This window comes from Scyliorhinus torazame, chromosome 4, assembly GCF_047496885.1.
Source record: "Scyliorhinus torazame isolate Kashiwa2021f chromosome 4, sScyTor2.1, whole genome shotgun sequence".
NCBI lineage: Eukaryota > Metazoa > Chordata > Chondrichthyes > Carcharhiniformes > Scyliorhinidae > Scyliorhinus > Scyliorhinus torazame.
Genome location: NC_092710.1, coordinates 242020893 through 242044595, shown reverse-complemented (window position 1 = coordinate 242044595; position 23703 = coordinate 242020893).

The following is a 23703-nucleotide window of genomic DNA, read 5'->3' as shown; positions in this document are numbered from 1 at the left end:
GGAGGGGCAGACCCCCACGAGGGCAGAGGGGAGTGGAGGCCCGGGGAGGGGAATTGGGGAAAGGCCGCAAAAGGAGCTGCGCCAGAGGGGGCGGGGCCGGCTCAGGAAAGCGCGGGCTTTTTCCCGCGCTAGGGAAGGCCGGGGGGGGATGGGTGGTGCTGGAGGGGGGCGCACACTGACTGCCAGGGAGGGGGAGGGGGGATTCTCACACTGGAGGGGGTCGATGGAATGGCGGGAGAGGCCGAGGTCAGCAGACTTACGGGAGTGTTATGGGGGGAGTAAAAGGGCTAGATGTGGATCTAGCGGGGGGAGGAGAGGGGGGGTAAAGGGGGGGGGGAATAGGGTTGCTGCTGCATTGGCCAAAGGGGAGCTGGAAGTAGGAGAGGTGGTCGGTCGGGGTGGGTGTCCGCCGTCTGGGGGACTGGAGGGTGCGGGAGGCGCGGGCACGTGACTGGCCTAGAAAAGGAAATGGCTAGTCGGGGGGCGAGGGGGGGGGGGGGGGAGCGAGCAGCCCCCCAATCCGGCTGATAACTTGGAATGTGAGGGGCCTGAATGGGCCGGTCATGATGGCCCGGGTGTTCGCGCACTTAAAGGGACTGAAGGCAGACGTGGTTATGCTTCAGGAGATGAAGGTGGCAGATCAGGTTAGGCTGAGAAAGGGATGGGTAGGACAGGAGTTCCATTCGGGGCTGGATGCAAAGAACAGAGGGGTTGCAATACTAGTGGGGAAGCGGGTGTCATTTGAGGCAATGAATATTGTAGTGGATATTGGAGGTCGATATGTGATGGCGAGCGGTAGGCTGCAGGGGGTGCGGGTGGTACTGGTAAATGTATATGCTCCGAATTGGGATGATGCCGGATTTATGAAGCGCATGCTGGGTCGGATTCCGGACCTGGAGGTAGGAAGCTTGATAATGGGGGGGGGGGGGGATTTCAACACGGTGCTGGACCCAGCATTCGATCGCTCTAGGTCCAGGACGGGTAAGAGGCCGGCTGCGGCCAAGGTGCTCAGTGGATTTATGGACCAGATGGGAGGAGTGGACCCATGGAGGTTTGTCAGTCCCCAGGCCAGGGAATTTTCATTCTTTTCCCACGTCCATAGAGCCTACTCTCGGATAGATTTATTTGTTCTGAGCAGGGCGCAAATCCCAAAAGTGGAGGGAACGGAGTACTCGGTCATAGCCATCTCAGACCACGCCCCGCACTGGGTGGAGCTGGAGTTGGGGGAGGAGAGGGACCAGCGCCTGTTGTGGTGCCTGGATGTGGGACTGTTGGCGGATGAGGAGGTGTGTGGGCGGGTGCGGGGGTGCATTGAAAGGTATCTGGAGGCCAACGACAACGGGGAGGTGCAGGTGGGGGTAGTCTGGGAGGCGCTGAAGGCGGTGGTTAGGGGAGAGCTAATCTCCATTAGGGCCCATAGGGAGAAGAGGTAGGGGAGGGAGAGGGAGAGGTTGGTGGAGGAGGTTTTAAGGGTGGATAGGAGATATGCAGAGGCCCCCGAGGAGGGGCTACTCAGGGAGCGACGGAATCTCCAGGCGGAGTTCGACCTGTTGACCACAGTGAAAGCAGAGGCACACTGGAGGAAAGCGCAGGGGGCGATGTATGAGTATGGGGAGAAGGCGAGCCAGATGCTGGCACACCAGCTTCGTAAGAGGAAGGCAGCGAGGGAGATAGGCGGAATTAAGGATAGAGGGGGGAATACGGTGTGGAGTGCGGTGAGAATAAATTAGGTATTTAGGGACTTTTATGGGGATTTGTACAGATCTGAGCCCCCAGCGGGGGAGGAGGGGATGCGACGATTCTTGGATCAGCTGAGGTTCCCGAGGGTGGAGGAGGAGCAGGTGGCTGGTTCAGGGGCGCCAATAGGGTTGGAGGAGCTGGTTAAAGGATTGGGGAGCATGCAGGCGGGGAAGGCCCCGGGGCCGGATGGGTTCCCGGTCGAGTTTTATAGGAAGTACGCGGATCTGCTAGGCCCGTTGCGAGTGAGGACTTTCAATAAGGCTAGGGAGGGGGGGGACCTTGCCCCCGACAATATCCGGGGCGCTGATCTCTCTGATCCTGAAGCGGGACAAGGATCCACTGCAGTGTGGGTCGTATAGACCGATTTCGCTCCTTAATGTGGATGCTAAGTTGCTGGCAAAAGTGCTGGCTACGGGAATTGAGGACTGTGTCCCGGGGGTAATTCATGAGGACCAGACGGGGTTCGTCAAGGGAAGGCAGCTAAATACTAACGTGCAGAGTCTCCTCAATGTGATTATGATGCCCTCGGTGGCGGGAGAAGCGGAGGTAGTGGCAGCTATGGACCTGGCTTTCGACCGGGTGGAGTGGAAGTATCTTTGGGAAGTGTTGCGGAGGTTTGGGTTTGGGGGGGGGGGGGTTTATCGGCTGGGTCAGATTGTTATATAGAGCCCCGGTGGCAAGCGTGGCTATGAATCGGCGGAGGTCGGAGTACTTTCGGCTGTACCGAGGGACGAGGCAGGGGTGCCCCCTGTCCCCCTTGTTGTTTGCATTGGCAATTGAGCCCTTGTCCATGGCACTAAGGGAGTCCAGGAAATGGAGGGGACTGGTCCGTGGGGGAGAGGAACATCGGGCGTCGCTATATGCGGACGACCTGTTGCTGTATGTGGCAGACCCAGTGGAGGGGATGGTGGAGGTCATGCAGATCCTAAGGGAGTTTGGGGACTTCTCGGGGTATAAGTTGAATGTCGGGAAAAGTGAGCTCTTTGTGGTGCATCCAGGGGACCAGAGAAGGGGGATAGACGACCTGCCGCAGAAAATGGCGGAAAGGAGCTTTTGTTACTTAGGGATCCAGGTGGTTGGGAGTTGGGGGGCCCTGCACAAACTTGATTTGACGCGGTTGGTGGAGCAGATGGAGGAAGATTTCAAAAGATGGGATGTGCTGCCACTCCTCCTGGCGGGCAGGGTGCAGTCGGTTAAAATGGTGCTCCTCCCGAGGTTTCTATTTGTGTTCCAGTGCCTTCCCATTATGATTCCCATTAGATTTTCAAATGGGTAAGCAGGAGCATCATGGGTTTTGTGTGGGCAAATAAGACCCCGAGAGTAAAGAGCGTGTTTCTGGAGCGGGGTAGGGACAGGGAGGGGCTGGCTCTGCCGAATTTGTGCGGATACTATTGGGAAGCCAATGTGGCGATGATCCGTAAGTGGGTAATGGAGGGAGAGGGGGCGGCGTGGAAGAGGTTGGAGATGGCGTCCTGTGTGGGCACGAGCCTGAGGGCGCTGGTGGTGGCACCGCTGCCACTCTCGCCGACAAGGTACACCACGCGTCCGGTGGTGGCGACAACGCTGAAGATCTGGGAGCAGTGGTGGCGACACAGGGGCGAGGTGGGAGCCTCGGTTGGGTCCCTGATTCGGGAGAATCATCGGTTCGTCCCGGGAAGGCTGGATGGGGGATTTCGGAGCAGGCATCGGGCACGGATTAGGAGAATAGGGGACCTGTTCATAGATGGGACGTTTGTGAGCCTAGGGGCGCTGGAGGAGAAGTTTGGGTTACCCCCGGGGAATGCTTTTAGGCATATGCAAGTGAGGGCGTTTGTGAGATGGCAAGTGAGGGAATTCCCACTGCTCTCGGCACAGGGGACCCAGGACAGGGTGATTTCGGGTGTATGGGTTGGAGAGGGCAGGGTCTCAGCGATCTACCAGGAGCTGTAGGAAGAGGAGAGTCTGTGGGCTGATGCCCTGAGTGGGGTTAATTCTTCCTCCTCTTGCGCCAGGCTCAGCCTAATACAATTCAAGGTTGCTCACAGAGCGCATATGGCAGGGACGAGGATGAGTAGGTTCTTTGGGGTGGAGGACAGGTGTGGGAGGTGCTCGGGGAGTCCGGCAAATCACGTCCACATGTTCTGGTCGTGCCCGGCACTGGAGGGGTTTTGGAGGGGTCTTGCGAGGACTATGTCCAAGGTGGTGAAAGTCCAGGTCAAGCCGAGTTGGGGGTTGGCATTATTTGGTGTAATGGACGAGCTGGGAGTGCAGGAGGCGAAAGAGGCCGGTATCCTGGCCTTTGCGTCCCTAGTAGCCCGGCGGAGGATCTTGTTATTATGGAAGGACGCAAAGCCCCCCAGTGTGGAAGCATGGATAAATAACATGGCAGAGTTCATTAAGCTGGAGAGGATAAAGTTTGCCTTACGAGGGTCTGTGCAGGGGTTCTTCAGGCGGTGGCAACCGTTCCTAGACTATCTCGCGGAGCGTTAGGAGGAGGTCAGCAGCAGCAGCAACAGCAACCCTAGGGGTGGGGGGAGGGTTCTGTTGGGGGGGGAATGGGGGTGGGCGGGGGGGGGGAGGGGCTTCCCTACGAGTACCTTTAAATGCCATCTGGGGGGGGGCTATTGTACATGGGGAAACTAAAATGTAAATGTTTTGTACAATGTACAATGTTTAATTGTTGTGTTTGCGTTTCTTTTATCTTCTGTTATTGTGGGGGGGGGGGGGTGTTGTCAAACATTTTGTTGGAAAACTTGAATAAACATATTTAAAAAAAAAAAGACAATGTTGAGGGCGTATTGGCAAGATTATCCCGAGGATTGGGATAAAGGAATTCCATTCGTATTGTTTGCAATTAGGGATGCACCTAAAGAGTCTACCAAATTTAGTCCTTTTGAACTAATTTTTGGTCATGAGGTAAGAGGACCACTTAAATTGATTAAGGAAAAATTGGTGGGTGAGAAATTGGAAATTGCACTATTGGATTACCTGTCAAATTTTAGGGAACGATTAAATAGAGCAGGTGAATTGGCTAGACAACATTTGAAAGTTGCACAAAATGTGATGAAACGGGTAGCGGACAAGAAATCCAAAGTTCGTAGTTTTGCCATTGGGGATAAAGTTTTAGTATTGTTGCCAGTGGTAGGTGAGCCCTTAAACGCTAGGTTTTGTGGACCGTATCAGATTGAAAGGAAATTAAGTGAAGTGAATTATGTGGAAAAAACACCAGATAGAAGGAAGACTCACCGAGTGTGTCCTGTGAATATGCTTAAAAGGTACTTTGAAAGGGAAGGAGAGAAAAAGGAGGTTTTAATGATTCTAACACAAAATGATGAACCAAATCCAGATGACTGTGAATTTGACATACCTCAAATTAAGTTGTGAAATGAGGATGTTCTTAAAAATTGGGATGAATTGTTAAGTTACCTTCCAGAGGAAAAACGAACTGACCTGAAAGAGTTATTGATATCACATGGGCAAGTTTGTAAGAGATAAATTGGGAAGTACTAAAATGGCTATACATGATGTAGATGTGGGAAATGCTGTTCCTATCAAACAACATCCATATAGACTTAATCCTTTAAAATTGGCACAGGTTAACAGAGAGATTGAGAGTATGCTTAAAAATGGCATAATTGAAGTGGGTTGCAGCCAATGGAGCTCACCCATTGTGATGGTACCTAAACCAGACGGTACCCAACGGTTGTGTGTGGACTATAGAAAGGTGAATGCAGTTACAAGAACGGACTCTTATCCTATCCCACGTTTGAAGGATTGCATTGAGAAAGTGGGACAATCTGCTTTTATTGTCTACTTCCAGACATGGAAAGAACATTTTAAACATCGTATGGAGTTCTTCGATCGACTTCAGGAGGCGGGTTTGGTGATGAACCTAGCCGAAAGTGAATGTGGAGAAGCCCGAATCACTTTCCTTGCGGAGTTTCCAATACCCTCAAGACGAAGGGAAATAATGCGATTTCTTAGCATGAGTGGATTTGATCGAACATTTGTGCAAAGGTTTTGTGGCGTGATTACTCCACTGATGGACTTGCTAATGAAACGTCAAAAACTTCAATGGACAGCGGACTTTCAACAGCATTTGACTGCCTGAAAGCTGTGATCACCATTGTTCCTGTATTGGAGAATTGCAAGGGGCTTTGTAGTCAGATTGAACTAAAGTATCTGATTCTAAAGAGAATTGCCGAGGAGTAGAGGAATGGATGGATCGTGCAGAGACTTTTTTCAAAGAGACTGTCAATCGAGAAGGATTTTGGTTGGAGGAAGAGGAACAAAGACAAATGGACTATATTATTATACCTGTTTGCGTGTGTTGTTTTTTTAAAAACGAAAAGGTATATTTACTGTGTACATTTCTTCGTGGATGGTGCAAAAGTGAAAAATGAAACCATCTTGAAGTTGATGGTTTATTTTTTTTTCTTGGGGGGAGGTGTCATGTGAGAGTACCTTTAAGACATGGATGTTTAAGCAATGTACCTTTAAGAAAACAGTGATGTCAGAGAGTGGGTGGAGCTGGGCTTTAGATCAGCCATTTTGAAGTTTCAGTTTGAAAAAGCAGCTTGTGTGTGTCTGTGTGTTTCCAGAGAGCTGCAGTTTGGAGGCAAAGAGCTTAGGAGTGTCTGTGTTTGCAGTGAGCTGGATCTCTGCCATGAAAGTCTGTCTCTGGATCATTTGGGTGATTTAAACTCGTAATAGTAAAGCCTTTAACCTGATGTGATTCTGTTTAAAGGTATTAAGTCTCTTGGAAGTTTGAAGGAACATTTTGAGGAATTATTTACTGTTGCAATATTTTCGGAGTTATCTTTGAAGTAAGGGGTGTTAAGAGATCCAATGTTTATTTAAGATGTTAAGTTGAGTTCATGGAATAAACATTGTTTTGTGTTTAAAAACCCACGTGTCCATAATTGTAATCCCACTCCTAGGGAACAAGCCGTGTGCTAGGAAAAGCAACAAATATATGAAAGGGGGAGGTTGGTTGAACTCCATGATACATTTTGGGGTTCTGAAACTGCCTCGCCCATAACAGAGTTCACCTGACCCACAACCTTGAATCGATTTTGGTTATGGAGAGCACAAGGGCCCACTTTACAGGTGTGCTGGAACAGAGAAATACCAGTATTTTGAAACAAAAACAATGTTTATTCTATGAATCCAGTTAACATTTTATAAATACACAGTAAACAGTTTATCAACCACCAACCCTGATAACCCCAAAAGATACAGTACTCTATAGATAACCCTTAATAACGTTCCAAACATCCATAAGTCAAAAAACTCTTTTAACAAAGACAGTAGGCTTGCATTCCTTACAGAAACAGGTATTACTTTGAAATCATCAAGTGATCTGGAGATTCTTTAGATTGCAGAGAGAGAGATCAATACACACATCAGCTTGGTTTGAATGCAGCTCTCCAACTGAAAGCAAAGTGCGAGGTCTTGCACTTTGGAAAAAAGAATCGAGGCATGGACAATTTTCTAAACGGTGACAAAATTCATAATGCTGAAGTGCAAAGGGACTTGGGAGTCCGAGTCCAGGATTCTCTAAAGGTAAACTTGCAGGTTGAGTCCGTAATTAAGAAGGCAAATGCAATGTTGTCATTTATCTCAAGAGGCTTGGAATACAAAAGCAGGGATGTACTTCTGAAGCTTTATAAAACACTAGATAGGCCCCATTTAGACTACTGTGAGCAATTTTGGGCCCCATGCCTCAGGAAGGACATACTGGCACTGGAGCAGATCCAGCGGAGATTCACACGAATGATCCCAGGAATGGTAGGCCTAACATATTATGAACGTCGGAGGATCCTGGGATTATATTCATTGGAGTTTAGGAGGTTGAGGGGAAATCTAATAGAAACTTACAAGATAATGAATGGCTTAGATAGGGTGGACATAGGGAAGTTGTTTCCATTAGCAGGGGAGACTAGGACCCGGGGGCACAACCTTAGAATAAAAGGGAGTCACTTTAGAACAGGGATGAGGAGAAATTTCTTCAGCCAGAGAGTGGTGGGTCTGTGGAATTCATTGCCACAGAGGGCGGTGGAGGCCGGGATGTTGAGTGTCTTTAAGACAGAAGTTGATAAATTCTTGATTTCTCGAGGAATTAAGGGCTATGGAGAGAGAGCGGGTAAATGGAGTTGAAATCAGCCATGATTGAATGGTGGAGTGGACTTGATGGGCCGAATGGCCTTACTTCCGCTCCTATGTTTTATGGTCTTATGGTCTTAAAACTAAACACAGAACCAAAACAGCTTTCAGCACAAAACGAAAGTAAAAAACAAAGCAGAGCCCAGCTCCACCCACACAATGCCATCACTGCAGCTATTTGATAAAGCACACTTTTCTTAAAGGGACATTCACATGACAGTTGGCAGTCTGATTTCTTTGCACCAAATTTAATTGAATGCTTGCATCTACACCATTTAATGATGATTTTGTAGCATCAACAATTTAAAATTCTAATGGTTTGCAGATGTCACAGTTCTGTACTGTGAGGCAGCAGGAACCTTTTGCAATTGCAATCCCGTTGTGCTCCGTCAGATGACATTTGGATTTTTTAAATTCTTGGAAGCTTGTTTACTTGTTTCAGATCTGCCTCTGTAATCAGGTTTGCATGTGCCCCTGTATCGAGCTTGACTTGAACATCAGGTCCATTAACATTAAGTGTGACAATCCAATCTTTCATTAGATCTGAAGTTTTGTCTTTTCATCAGTGTCCAGTTTGTTAACTCTTGTATTCGCTTCTACATGAAGGTATCTTGCAGAGTATACTTAGAGGAATCGGAATTGGAAGTAAAACTAATTCCTTAATTTTTTACACTCTGTACATTTTTTATATCTATGGTGTGAGTCTTTTGCCAGTATCGCTGATGTAAAACGGCATCGGGGGGCAAAGTGATTGAGTTTACCGCATCATGAGCATTTTTTTCCTTATGCAGGACAATTTTTTCTACAATGGACCTGGCCACACCTTGTGCACGTCATCACGCTGCTTGCGTCACTTTCAAAATGGCCACCATCAGTGGCATGCTGTCTTCTACACTGCGTCACTGAATTAATGGCGTCAGGTACATTTTCCGAATTCACTAGCCTTACAGAGATTTATAGCCTCTTCAAACGGCAAAATCGGTCTTCTAAGGAAACGCTCTCGCAACCGCTCATCATATATACCAAACACGATCTGATCCTGAATTAATGAATCCACTATGGAGGAAAAGTTACAAGACTGAGCTCTGAGCGTTAGGTTAATTCTTCAATCAATTCTCTTTTTAGCTGCAGCCTTTTTTTAAACATGTAGCACTCATCTGTTTCATTCACTTGCGCTTTACAATGAACATCGAATTTGCTTATGACCCGCTCAGATTTATACTTATCCTCACTGTCTTCAACCTCAAAAAAATGATATAATTATATAAATGCCTGTGGTCCATATAAATTTCTGAGGAGCATGATTTTGTGATGATCAGGAGCTGATTCTAACGAGGTGGCTAGATAGAAAAATTACAAATTGCTGCTTGAAATTTTTCCAGTTTAGACTTAGTTTACTGGTCGTCCTGAAGTATTCTGGCATTTTCAGACTTTCCATCTTACAAAACTTGGTGCTGACTTCGAGATTCTGTTCAGTAGCGTGATTGTTCTTCTTTTATTCTTTGAAGCTAATCTGAGTTTCTAAACTTACTGCTATACATTTAGGATCACACTTCTGGTACCATGTGGTGTTTTTAAAAAATTCTTATTATCAGGATGGATGTCGTTGTGTTTACAAGGACCAGAGAAGCCAAGCTCAATAATAAAGCTAACCTTTATTACACTATTTATTAAAACTCGACCACTTGGGTGGAATGCTAGCTCAGTGGGTAGCACGGTTACTTCACAGCTCCAGGGACCCAGTTTCGATTCCTGGCTTGGGTCACTGACTGTGTGGAGTCTGAACGTTCACCCTGTGTCTGCGTGGGTTTCCTTCGGGTGGTCCGGTTTGTCCCACAAGTCCCGAAAGACGTGCTGTTAGGTGAATTGGATATTCTGAATTCTCCTTCTGTGTACCCGAACAGGCGCCGGAATGTGGTGACTCGGGGCTTTTCACAGCAACTTCATCGCAGTGTTAACGTAAGCCTACTTAGAACATCGAACATAGAATTTACAGTGCAGAAGGAGGCCATTCGGCCCATCGAGTCTGCACCAGCTCTTGGAAAGAGTACCCTACTTAAGCCCATTCCTCCACCCTATCCCCGTAACCCAGTAACCCCACCTAACCTTTTGGACACTAAGGGCAATTTACCATGGCCAATTCACCTAACCTACATATCTTTGGACTGTGGGGGGAAACCGGAGCACCCAGAGGATAACCACACAAACAGGGGGAGAATGTGCAAATTCCGCACAGACAGTGACTCAAGCCGGGAACGAACCTGGGACCCTTGAGCTGTGAAGCAACTGTGCTAACCACTGTGCTCCAGTTCTGCCCAGACAATAAAGATTGCTATTATTCCTTTAGCAAGCAATAATCGCAATAATCTAGCAATCTACAATCTACACTTTACTAACACTAGTCTCTGCACTTTATCTATAACTGTACTCTGCACTCTCTAGACTTCTCCTCTGCAGTCTCTCTAACCCTCTCCCTGTTCCCTGAGAGTCAGTGCTTTATATAGTTCTGCATCTAGCTCCATCTAGTAGCCAATTGTGATATTACATTAACCCTTTACATTCTAGACATTCTACATAATGACACTTCCCCATTTCTTTGAAAAAGAATGTTTGAAATACTTTCAAACATTTGATACATCCATATGAGAATGCGTCTATACCGGCCTCGGGTGATGGAGTGGAGTTTGCACTTTCTTCTTATGTCTGTGTGGGTTTCCTCCGGATGCTTCGGTTAATCCCACTGTCCAATTATATGCAGGTTAGGTGGATTAGTCATGCTAAATTGCCCCTTAGTGTCCAAAAGGTTAAGTGGTATTACTGGGTTACGGGGATAGGGTAGAGGCATGGGTTTAAGTAGGGTGCTCTTTCCATGGGTTCGATGGGCTGAATGGCCTCCTTCTGCACTGTAAATTCGATGATTCTATGATATAAGCAGAAATCTAAGCGCGAGAATCAATTAAGAAGGTCGTGCAATGCTGGTTCGATGTAACGGAAGAGCTCCTACACGACCTCTTGGAGTCAATGAACTGGTCCATATTCAAGAACTCAGAGCCACCTAAAAGAGTATGCCACCACCATCACAAACTTCATCAGTAAGTGTGTCGCCAAAGAAGGTAGTTTGTGTATTCACCACCCTAAATTATGGTTTAGCCGGGAGATTTACTCCCTACTGAAGGCCAGGTCTGAGGTGTCGAAGACAGGTGACCCTGACCTATACAGGAAATCTAGGTACGACCTCCAGAAAGCCATCAGGGATGCCAAGAGACAATACCACATTAAGCTAGAGACCCAGATAACGACAGACTTTTGTCGCCGTGACAAAACTGAAACAACATAGCGGGCTATAAAGCAAAGCTGAGTATAATCTCTGGCTACAGAGCACCCCTCCCCGATGAACTCAATACATTCTATGCTCGTTTTGTAAAAGAAGAGAACAAACCCTTGTCAACTGCCCCAACAGTCGAGCACACAACCAAATCTACTGTCACAGACTCAAAAGTCAGGTTGACCTTCTTAAAAGTGAACCCAGAGAAGGCAACGGGTCCTGATGGAGTCCCTGGTCGTGCACTCAGATCCTGCGCAGACCACCTGAGATCTTCAAGCTCTCCCTACTCCGTTCTGAGGTTCCCACCGGCTTCAAGATATCGCTATCATACTGGTGCCAAAGGTGAACCAGACAAAGTCCCTCAATGACAATCATCCAGTGGCCCTTACATCTATCATTATGAAGTTTGGTAATTTGGTGCAGTTAGGTAATTCGGTGAAGAGTGGGAGAAGCTGCTTTTTCCCGTCTGTTTTGTTCTCTCTCTTTCTTCGGGCCTAATTTCGGGAGCCGTTCGGAGGGGGAGGAGCAGTCTCTGTGAGTATAAAAACCTAACGGTAACTTCCTGTTTTCCAGTTTTTCCCCCCCAAAGTGACGTCAGAGAGCAGCTGTGATCTGATTGGTTGATCGCAAATCTGCCCCAAATTTTTTTAAAAACACAGCTAAACTCGTAAACTTCAATTAAACTAATTAATTAATTAGTGCTGGCTGGTCAGGTGATGTGCTTGAGCTGCTTGATGTGGGAGCTGGCAGATCCCATTGCGAGCTGCAGCAACCACATCTGCAGTAAGTGTTGGCTGCTCGAAGAGCTCCGGCTCAGAGTTGATGAGCTGGAGTCTGAGCTTCAAACACTGAGGCACATCCGGGAGGGGGAGACTTACCTGGACACTATGTTTCAGGAGGCAGTCACACCTGTCAGAGTAAGTAGTTTAAATCCTGCCAGTGGCCAGGGACAGCAGGCCATTCAAGGGGAGGCACGTTGTAGTTGTAGGGGATTCTATTATCAGGGGGATAGATAGTATCCTTCGTGAGCAGGATAAAGAGTCCCGCATGGTATGTTGCCTGCCCGGTGCTAGGGAGCGGGACATCTCTGACCGGCTTGAAAGGATACTGGAGAGGCAGGGGGAGGATCCAGTTGTTGTGGTCCATGTCGGTACCAACAACATAGGCAAGTCTAGAAAAGAGGACCTGTTTAGAGATGATAAAGAGCTAGGATTCAAATTGAAAAGCAGGTTCTCAAGGGTCATAATCTCCGGATTAATGCCCGAGCCACGTGCAAATTGGCATAGGGAGGCAAGAATAAGGGAAGTTAACACGTGGCTGAAAGAGTGGTGTGGGAAAGAGGGGTTCCTTTTCATGGGACACTGGCATCAGTTTTGGGACAGGGGGGACCTATACCGTTGGGATGGTCTGCACCTGAACCGAGCTGGGACCAGTGTTCTGGCGAAAAGAGTAAATAGGGTGGTCAATAGGACTTTAAACTAGAGATTGGGGGGGAAGGGAAATTCAGGGAACCAAGAGGTGAAGTAATCAGTGGGAAGCGTAGCTGCTTAGGAATACAAAAAAGCACGAAAAGACAGAACTCAGGAGAGGTTACGATACTCCCCATCCCACAAAATATGACACAGTGTATGGAAAGGCTCAGTAAACCAAGGTCCACCACACTAAGAAAACAAAAAGGGACGGTCAATGGAGAATTAAAGGTGCTATATTTAAATGCGCGCAGTGTACGGAACAAGGTAGATGAGCTTGTGGCCCAGATTGTGATTGGCAGGTATGATGTGGTAGGCATCACAGAGACGTGGTTGCAGGGGGTTCAGGACTGGCATTTAAACATCCAGGGATTCACAACCTACCGAAAAGACAGAGAGGTGGGCAGAGGGGGTTAGGAATAAAATTAAATCAATAGCACTAAACGACATAGGGTCAGATGATGTGGAATCTGTGTGGGTAGAGTTAAGGAACCACAAAGGCAAAAAAACCATAATGGGAGTGATGTACAGGCCTCCTAACAGTGGTCAGGACCAGGGGCACAAAATGCACCAGGAAATAGAAAGTGCATGTCAGAAAGGCAAGGTCACAGTGATCATGGGGGACTTCAATATGCAGGTGGACTGGGTAAATAATGCTGCCAGTGGACCCAAGGAAAGGGAATTCATTGAATGTTTACAGGAGGTTTTTTTGGAACAGCTTGTGATGGAGCCCACAAGGGAACAGGCCATTGTGGACTTAGTGTTATGTAATGAGCCAGACTTGATTAAAGATCTTAAAGTAAGGGAACACTTAGGAGGCAGTGATCATAATATGGTAGAATTCAATCTCCGATTTGAAAGAAAGAAGGTAGAATCAGATGTAAAGGTGTTACAGTTAAATAAAGGTAACTACAGGGGCATGAGGGAGGAACTGAAGAAAATCGACTGGGAGCAGAGCCTAGTGGGAAAGACAGTAGAACAGCAATGGCAGGAGTTTCTGGGAGTAATTGAGGACACAGTACAGAGGTTCATCCCAAAGAAAAGAAAGGTTATCAGAGGGGGGATTAGGCAGCCATGGCTGACACAGGAAGTTAGGGAATGCATCAAAGCAAAAGAGAAAGCCTATAATGTGGCAAAGGGTAGTGGGAAGTCAGAAGATTGGGAAGGCTACAAAAACAAACAGAGGATAACAAAGAGAGAAATAAGGAAAGAGAGGATCAAATATGAAGGTAGGCTAGCCAGTAACATTAGGAACGATAGTAAAAGTTTCTTTAAATACATTAAAAACAAACGGGAGGCAAAAGTAGACATTGGGCCGCTCCAAAATGACGCAGGTAATCTAGTGATGGGAGACAAGGAAATAGCTGAGGAACTAAATAAGTACTTTGAATTAGCATGGAATAAAAGCATTGCGCAAGCTGTACAAACCTTGTGCCAATAGTGACACGATATCTGCACAATGATCAAAAGGTCTCTTTATGATGAATGTAAACATCGTTCTATCTCTTAGAGAAATTAGAGCATCATGACTACTATTTTTAAAATTCACTTACGGAATGTGAGTGTTGCTGGTTAGGCAAGCATTGATTGCCCATCCCTAATTGTCCATCCGAAGGTGGTTAGATGCCTTCTTGAACCGTTGCAGTCCCTGAGGTATAGATACACCCACAGTGCTGTTAGTGAGCAAGTTCCTGGATGTTGACCCAGTGACAGTGAAGGAATGGCAATATATTTCCATGTTGGAGTGGTAAGTAGCTTAGAGCGGAACCTCCAGGTGGCGGGGTTCCCAGGTATCTGCTGCTCTTGTCCTTCTAGATGGTAGTGGTCGTGGATTTGAAAGGTGCTGCCTAAGGAACCTTAGTGAGTTCTTGCAGTGCATCTTGTAGATGGTAGACAAAGCTGCCACTGTTCATCGATGGTGGAGGGTGTTGTGTTCGATGGCTTCCCTGATCATGAAGGTACACCTAGAACATAAGATATTATTGCTACAAGTATTTGTTCTTGGCACACTGGATGGTAACCATGCAGTTCTATGTACAAAGAATTCTGCCTACGTTTCTGTGAAACTAAGGAGGGAGATGACTGTCCCCTGATTCATCCTACTACCAAGTGCCTGCGTCTCAACCATCTCCTGGTGTATATATGGGTGTCTAGTTCCAGCTGCTGGCGGGAGGCATAATTGTCCCTACGTGTATTGGTCAGTGGCTATGTAAACTGGTGCTGTTATATAAAAATATATATATTGGTACAACTATGTACAGTTGTACACAGGTTTGCCTTTGCGCATATCACCACAGAGGGATTGAATGTTTGTAGATGGGGTAGCGATCAAGCGGGCTGCTTTGTCCTGGATGGTGTCGAGCTTCTTGAGTGTTGTTGGAGTTGAACTCATCCAGGCAAGTGGAGAGTATTCCCTTGTACTCCTGACTTCTGCCTTGTAGATGGCGGACAAGCTTTGGGAGGTCAGGAGGTGAATTACCCTCCGTAGAATTTCTAGCTGGGGGAATGATTGACCCAGCCAGTCAAAATGACACTCCGATCTGTGAGGAACCTTTCAGCCCCCCAGCGGGAATTCCCTCTAAGTTCACCCTTGGCGGAGAGAATGCCCCGAGGCTAAAAAAATCCATAAAGTACTGTTGAATAGCAAGGTATTTCTAAGCACTATAGAATGGGCAATGCGATGGCAGCTGAAACATAATGTGGATTTGAAGTATAAGTGTGTGATTATTCAGTTTGGTTGTAAGAATAGAAAAGCAGAATATTTTTTGCAACATATGGGGCTGGATTCTCTGTCCCGTTGCACCAGTTTTCTAGTGCGGCATGCTCCAGGCGGCGGCGGGATTCCCGTCTCGCCAGCCGGCCAGTGGGGTGTCTCACTCTGGGCATCCCCACGCGATTGGGAAATCCACGGGCGTGGGTGCGCTGCTGGTGCACCGGGGAAACCCGCCAGTGGAGAATCCAGCTCATGAAACTTGGAAGTGTCGACTGTAGTGATCTCTCTGTATCAATATACATGATCAATATATGTAATGCTAGTACAGGCAATTGAACACTAGTGTCTCACTGTCAGCAACGATATTGACAGCTTTCCCGCTCTTTCTGAAGGAGTGTGTATCAGGAGTGCAGAGAGAACAGACATAGGAAAGCTAGAGAGGAGAAGTTATTAGTCATCAAAGCGATGTATTGTATAATTTAATTACTTATCTCTACACTTGTTTCTTTGTTTTACTAGTTGAGCATTAAGTAAAAATAACTCACAATATTTATTAATATTACTCAACAAATTAGTTTATCTTTACAAGAAGACTACGGTTCATTTCAACAACTCGGCTGGTTCAAAAGAATAATATATGTATAACACAAAGTGATTATTTCATGGTACCAGGAAAAATTAGGCTTTTAAGAAAGACTAGTAAAGAAAATTTAATCAAAAAAGAAGAAAAATCGAAATCAACTATTCGACTGGTGAAGTATTCGCAACTTCGGAATTAGCGACAAAAACAGAGTATCGATGGACCAAGTGCAAGCTCCCAGACATCTAAAGACCACTGGTAATCTGAATTTAAATTGGAAGTTGTTTAAACAACAATTCCAGCTCTATCTGAAAGCCAGTGGTTTAAAGGCCCCTAGCAGGGCAGCAAGCAATTGAAATATATAATTTGTTTAATTTTGCTGCTGATGTAGATAAGTCAAAGTTTGAACAAATTATCATGAAATTCAAATATAAATTATCACAAATTATCACTACCATTGCAAAATGCAAACTAATAAAATTTTAGAAATATTCAGGTTTGATAAGCGAGTCCAAAAAGTTGTGAACCAGTGAATAACTTCAATAGAGATCTCAAACTCTTAGCTCAAACCTGTAACTATGCTGATCTTCATGATTCTCTAGTAAGAGATCAATTTGTTTTTGGAATAATTGATGATACTGTATGAGAAGCTTTAATTTGGCAAAATGATTTAACGTTGAAAATTGCGACAGAGAAATGCATCTCCAGTGGACAGACCAAAAGTCAGTAATTAGAATTCTATCCCAAGGAAAAAGGTGCGAAAGTCTACCACGAGGAATAGAAAATAAAAATGGTGTCGCAGGCAGCACAGAAGACTGTTCGGAACAGCAGCTACCCAGCGCTCGCATTTTCCAGCTCAGGACATGCGCACTTCGCACAGAATTGCGTGACGTCGCAAAAGAGGTCTGCGCATGCGCGAACGTCACAAATACGTCATGGCGACAACGTGATGATGTGTCATAGATGTGGCAACGCCCACTTAAAGGGACACTGTCCTGCTTTTGGAAAAGGCTGTCTGAGATATTCAAAGCTAAATCATTATGCTTCTCGGTGTCAATCACTCGCAAGTTATCCTCCTCCTGCACAGAAAAATAACTACAATATGAGAGCTGTTGGCAAAGATGAACAAATCAACACTCAACAAGATTTCACACAAGATGATGAAATTTACTTGTTCGAAAACACTTTCTTTGTTGGAGTGGTTGACTCATCCACGAAGACTGCCTGCAAGCAAGCAAGAAGGATCTTCAATCAACACAAAGAGCGCTTCACGAAAATAAAATGGATCTTCAAGCAATCAAAGATCAAGAAGTCAACGTCGTCAGCAACGAATGGATGACTACTGTCCGTATTAATAATGTTCCAATCTCATTCAAATTAGGCACAGGTGCTTCAGTGAATCTTCTCAATTTCAAAGATTTGTCAATGATTAAAAATCACCATTGACATAATTCCTCCAGAGTGTTCTTTGAAAGATTATGATGGCAATCCAATTTTCTCACGTGGGTCGTGTTATTTGAGTGCCACCAATAGGGACATTCACAAACAAATCAGACTCGATATAGTGGATGACAAATGTTCTTCACTATTGGGTGCTCAAATTTGTCAGGATTTGCAGCTCATTCAAAGAATATTCCTCAATACTTGTGAATCAGCTACACTTAAAGAAGACATCCAGCAACTTTTACATGAATACCCTGATATATTTCAAGGCATGGAAATAATACCATATCAGCACAAGATACTTTTGAAAGAAGATGCCAAGCCTGTGATACATCTATCAAGACGTGTACCTGCTCCTCTCAGAGACAGATTGAAGGCTGAACTAACAAGATTGCAATCGCAAGGAATAATATCAAAGGTAACACAACCGACTGACTGGGTTAGCTCCCTAGTCTGTGTCAAAAAACCCAATGGGTGACATTAGAATCTGTATGGATCCTAAAGATCTCAATCATAATATTAGAAGAGAAAACCACCCAATACCAAAGAGAGAGGAAATCACATCACAAATGGCCAATGCCAGAATTTTTACCAAACTCGATGCCTCGCAAGGTTTTTGGCAGATGCAGCTTGATGACTCCAGCAAGCTCCTCTGTACCTTCAACACACCTTTCGGGAGGTATTGTTTCAACAGAATGCCCTTCGGAATTATTTCTGCATCAGAAATGTTTCATCGTACAATGGAACAAATGACAGAAAACATTGAAGGTGAAAATTAAAATCGCTTATTGTCACAAGTAGGCTTCAATGAAGTTACTGTGAAAAGCCCCTAGTCGCCACATTCCGTGCCTGTTCAGGGAGGTGTTCTTATTTGTGTAGATGACATAATCATCTGGTCTACATCACCAGAAGAACACATAAGTCATCTTAGAGAAGTGTTCAAGAGAATACACGACTACTGTTTAAAGCTGAACCAAGCTAAATGTATGTTGCCGCCTCTTCTTTGAAATTCCAGGAGAACAACTGCATTACGTCAGCTGATCAGGAAGAATGCTGATTTCAACTGGACACAGAGTCATACTAAAGAATGGACAGATCTGAAACAACAGTTGATCCAAGCTCCCAGCTTGTCCTTCTTTGGCCCACCAAAATTTCAACTGATGCTAGTCAGAATGGCAGAGGTGCAGTTCTACTTCAACAAGACCATTTCAATGAATGGGTTCCCATAACCTATGCATCCATGAGGTGAGGCGACGTTACTGTGAAAAGCCCCTAGTTGCACATTCCGGCGCCTGTTCGGCTATACAGAGGGAGAATTCAGAATGTCCAATTCACCTACCTTTCTTTCGGCATTTGTGGAAGGAAACGGGAGCCCCCGGAGGGAATTCACGCAGACACGGGAAGAACGTGCAGAAAGTGACCCAAGCTGGGAATCAAACCTGGAACCCTGGCGCTGTGAAGCAACTGTGCTAACACAATGCTACCGTGCTGCCTTGTATATAATAATGTACAAGACCTCCGACCATCAGGTGGCAGTGTAAACCTACCATGTGACTCTGTGCCTGGGGGAGTTGGGAGTAAGTTGTGTTGGTCAATACTTGTATTTTGCAGTAGCTCAGGAATCATTAGTATTAGTAGTTTGTCATATATTTTATTCCACTTATCTTTACCACGCATTTGTTTTATAATAAATTATATTAACTAGTCAAGAACTAGATGTTCTGTAGTGCATCATTCCTACCGGCCAGTGCACAACAACATTACATCTAGGATTGGCAGCGCCAGGTGGTGGGGATGCCTCCACTCGCATCCCTGTCCCATGGAGTAACCCGGGGGCCAACGGGCACCCCGAGGGAGGAGGTGATGGGGCCCATGCTGGTGACTCCCGCAGACGAGGTGCCGGGACACCGCAGCACCTCAGACAGCCCCTTCCCGTCCATGGCACATCTGGTGGGCAGCAGGCAGAACACTGCGGCGCCCGGTTGCCCCGAAGAGCCGCCAAAGGGGATCCAGGTCACAGGGCGGGAATCGCAGCAGGCTGCCTCCATTCCTGATGCACCACCTGGGGAACCACCTAGGCATTACGTTCGAGCCTGTGAGGCCAGAAAGTTAGACACCATTTAAGTTGGCATGGGTTCAGGGCACAGTATAGTAATAGGGGCTAGGATACGTATATGTACGTATATATTTGTTTACATCAAACACCTGTTCACACTGCTACGTCCGGCTTTGGTGCTCTGTCAGATGTGTGTGAGTGGTGGGCTGTTCTGGGCTGGACAGAGAGGGAGAGTGGGAGGGAGGGGGGATGGGCAGACATTGTGGGTGGGCTGGGCTCCCCACCGGCCCCCATCCAACCCACCACCACCACCCCAGTGATTCGATGGCACCGTGTGATGGAATGGACAGCTCGCATGCACGGTTCACCCAGGTGGACGGTGGGAAGTGCTACCGTGGGCAGGAGTCATATTTTGTCAAACGATGCAGAGCGGGTTGTCATCATCATCCACCTCATGGGCCAGACCCACTGTAATTGCCAACCCAGGGCCCACACCCCAGTAGTGCGGTAGGTATGTATCACAGAGGGACCTGAAGGTGGGGGGGGGGAGGGGGGCAGGTGGTATGGGGGTGAAATGAGGTGTCTGTGCTCCTGGCCAGTGCCTCCAACCACATAGTTGGTGGACCTGGAGACGTTCAGAGCGTCCCATGCGCGTTGGTCCTGGCGCACACATTGTGCGGCCTCCCATGCCTGCCTGGGCCCCATGTCTTGGCAATCCTCACCCGCCCCCACATCCTCCTTGCTGGAGGAGGCTTGGCGTCCATCTCCTCCAGCACATCGCCCATCTGCTGTGCGATGTTGTGATGGATGCAGCAAGCCACCACGATGTGGGCGACCCTCTCAGCGTCATACTGAAGGGCCCCTCCAGAGTGGTACAGGCACCTGAACCATATCTTCAGGATGCCGAAGCACTGCTCGATCACACCCTTGGTCGCTGCATGGGTGTCGCTGTAGCCGGTCTCCGCGTCGGTCTGTGGTTTTTCGGATAGGCGTCATCAGCCATGTCCGCAGCGGATAACCCCTGTCGCCCAGCAGCCAACTCCCCAGAAAGGGGATATCTCAAAGAGGCCAGGAATCATCGAGTGTGCCAGGATGAAGGCGTTGTGCACAATGCCTGGGTATCGGATGCAGATGTGCATGATGCACAGCTGATGGTCACACACCAGCTGCACGCTCATCGAGTGGAAGCCCTTTCACTTTGTGTAGACCAGCCTGTCATGTGCAGGTGCTCGTAGCGTGACATGCATCCCATTGATCACCCTCTGGACCCGGGGCATGTGGATGATGGTGGCGGACCCCACTGCCCGGGCATCCTGGTGGGCAGCACGGTAGCACAAGTGGCTAGCACTGTGGCTTCACAGCACCAGGGTCCCAGGTTCGATTCCCCGCTGGGTCACTGTCTGTGCGGAGTCTGCACGTTCTCCACGTGTCTGTGTGGGTTTCCTCAGGGGGCTCCGGTTTCCTCCACAGTCCAAAGACATGCAGGTTAGGTGGATTGGCCATGATAAATTGCCCTTTGTGTCTAACAAAAAAGTTAGGAGGGTTATTGGATTACGGGGATAGAGTTGTAGTGAGGCCTTAAGTGGGTCGGTGCAGACCTGCTGGGCCGAATGGCCTCCTTCTGCACTGTACGTTCTATGTTCTATAATAATGTTGGGTTGTGGGGGTGAAACCCACGCAGACACGAGGAGAATGTGCAAATTCCACACGGACATTGATCCAGGGCTGGGATTCGAACCCGGATCTTCAGCACTGGAGGCTGCAGTGCTAACCACTGTACCATGTGCCGCCCTTTTTGTAAGTTTTAGTGAGATCCTCCCTCATCCTTCTGAACGCCGTCAAGTACAGACCCAGAGTCCCCAATCGCTACTCATATGACAAGCCCTTCATTCCGGAGATCATTCTTGTGAACCTCCTCTGGACACCTTCCAAGGCCAGCACAGCCTTCCTGAGATACGGGGCCCAAAACTGCTCACAATATTCCAAATGGGGTCTGACCAGAATCTTGTACAGTCTCAGCAGTACTCTTGTATTCTAATCCTCTCCACTTTAAAAAGTTTCACTTCTCTTTTTAACTCTCAGATTGTGGCTCTGGAAATACTTCAGGGTAGCCTCCAAATTCTCCAAGTGTTCCTGTTTATTCTAACCAGTGATGAGCATGTCATCTAAATAACATCGCACTTCATTCAATCCACTTAGAAGTGGTTATTTTCAAAGGAAGCCTTCTGTAATAGACATTTGTGCTTCCCAATGGTAAGTAGTGGCTGTGATATTACAGTCACATTCACCTGTGGATATACCTATAAAAGATCAATTTTACTTAATGTCTGCGCTCCAGCAAACAAGTCTTCTATCAGTGACAGTGGATAATGATCTGCGCACAATGCTGGGTTAATAGTAGTTTTAAAATCTCCTCTAATCCTCATTGAGCTACCATGTTTCAATTCAGGAAATATGTGTGTTGTCCAGTCACTTGTAGAATTGGTTCAATGACTCCTGTTTTGACTCACCTTTCCAGTTTCCAGCTTTTGACCGTGTATGTTCACGTTCTAAATTGGAGGTATTTGGGTATGCTTGATTTTTAGGTGTATCTCAACTTTTAACAGAGATTAAGGAATCTTCAAACACCTTCTCATACTTCATCAGAAGTTGCAAGTTTCTATTGGAATCCATTAGTTGATTTATTCCTCCCCAGTTAAGCCCAATCTTTGCCAAGCATGGTGGAATAGTGGCACAGTGGTTCGCACTGCTACCACAGCGCCAGAGACCCATGTTCGATTCTGACCTTGGGTGACTGCCTGTGAGACGTTTGTACCTTCTTCCCGTGTCTGCATGGGTTTCCTCTGGGTGCTACGGTTTCCTCCCACAGTCCAAAGATGTGTAGGTTTGGTGGATTGGCCATGTTAAAGTTCCCCTAAGCGTCCAAAAGGATAGGTGGGGTTACGGGGATAGAGTGGGGATTGGGTTTAGGAAGGGTGGTCTTTTGCAGGGTTGGTGCAGACCCAACAGGCTGAATAGCTTCCTTATGCACTGTAGGGATTCTCTGACCATTCTCTGCAAAATTGAACTAGAAAATTTCCACAGTGAACATGAAGAGGCAACCTTGCCATCTGTCCATTTTCTTCTACTTTCACCATAATTAACCCTTCTAGTATCCATTCTTAGGATCACATTTGATGGTCAGATACTTCGGCTTTGTATAATAAATTGTCTCAGGTATTAACGATACTGCAGCGTGCACTTCCACTTCCATTTTCATTTCATGACCTTCAAGTGTTGGATATGCCCAGAAACATTCTTGATCTCCCTGCATTGACAAGACAGCCAGCTTCAGCTCTTGCAGTAGCTCGGTTACATTGTCTTTTGAGTTTCATCTACCTTGATAGATATGACGAGTCTGTTTAGATCAGTTTCTTTTCTTGCACATTCTTGGTGTAGGAGAAGTTTTCTTAACACAATGTGCCTTGGTGATATGACTGTTCTTGCCACAGTTCTTGCATGCATTTGTTTTACTCCAGCATTTACCCACTAAGTGTTCAACCTGTGTATATCGGTGACATGGTTGCACCTTTGCAAACTTGCTCCCATGGTGTCAATTTTGTGGATCTTCGGTCCAGCCTCTATCTGTGAAACTTCTTTTGTTGTTAGTTCCTTTGTTGTGACCACTTCCACGGCATATTTTAGCGTTAAATCACTTACAGTCAGCAGCTTCCTCTGAATAGATTCACTGCGGAATCCACCAACCAGCCTGTCACATAGAGTGTCATCAAATTCTCAATATTTCGCTAACTTTCTTAAAGTCACTATAAATGTAAAATGCTTTCCCTTCTTCCTGACTATGGTGGCGGAAACAAAACCTGTCTGTAATCAATAACGGTCTGGGAGAGAAATGTCCCTCTAAAGTTTTCATTAATTCAATTTAGGATTTATCTCCTGGTTTGCTGGGTGAAATAAATTTTGTAGAAGCATAAACATTTTACACACTACTGAGCATTTAGGCTCTCCTGTGTCTGATTCTCTATGAGATATAATTGGAATCTTTTCTCATATGAGTTTCAAGTCTCACAGTCTTCACCAAATGCATCCATGGCACGCATTTTTCTTGCCATTATGGATCCCAGGTCCTAGGATCTATCTTCAGCCAACTCCCTCCTTTCCAATTTTTTTCTGGAAAGTATGCATAAATTATCCCCTTTATTTTCGAGCAACTAGAATATTTTTTTCCATCTTGCT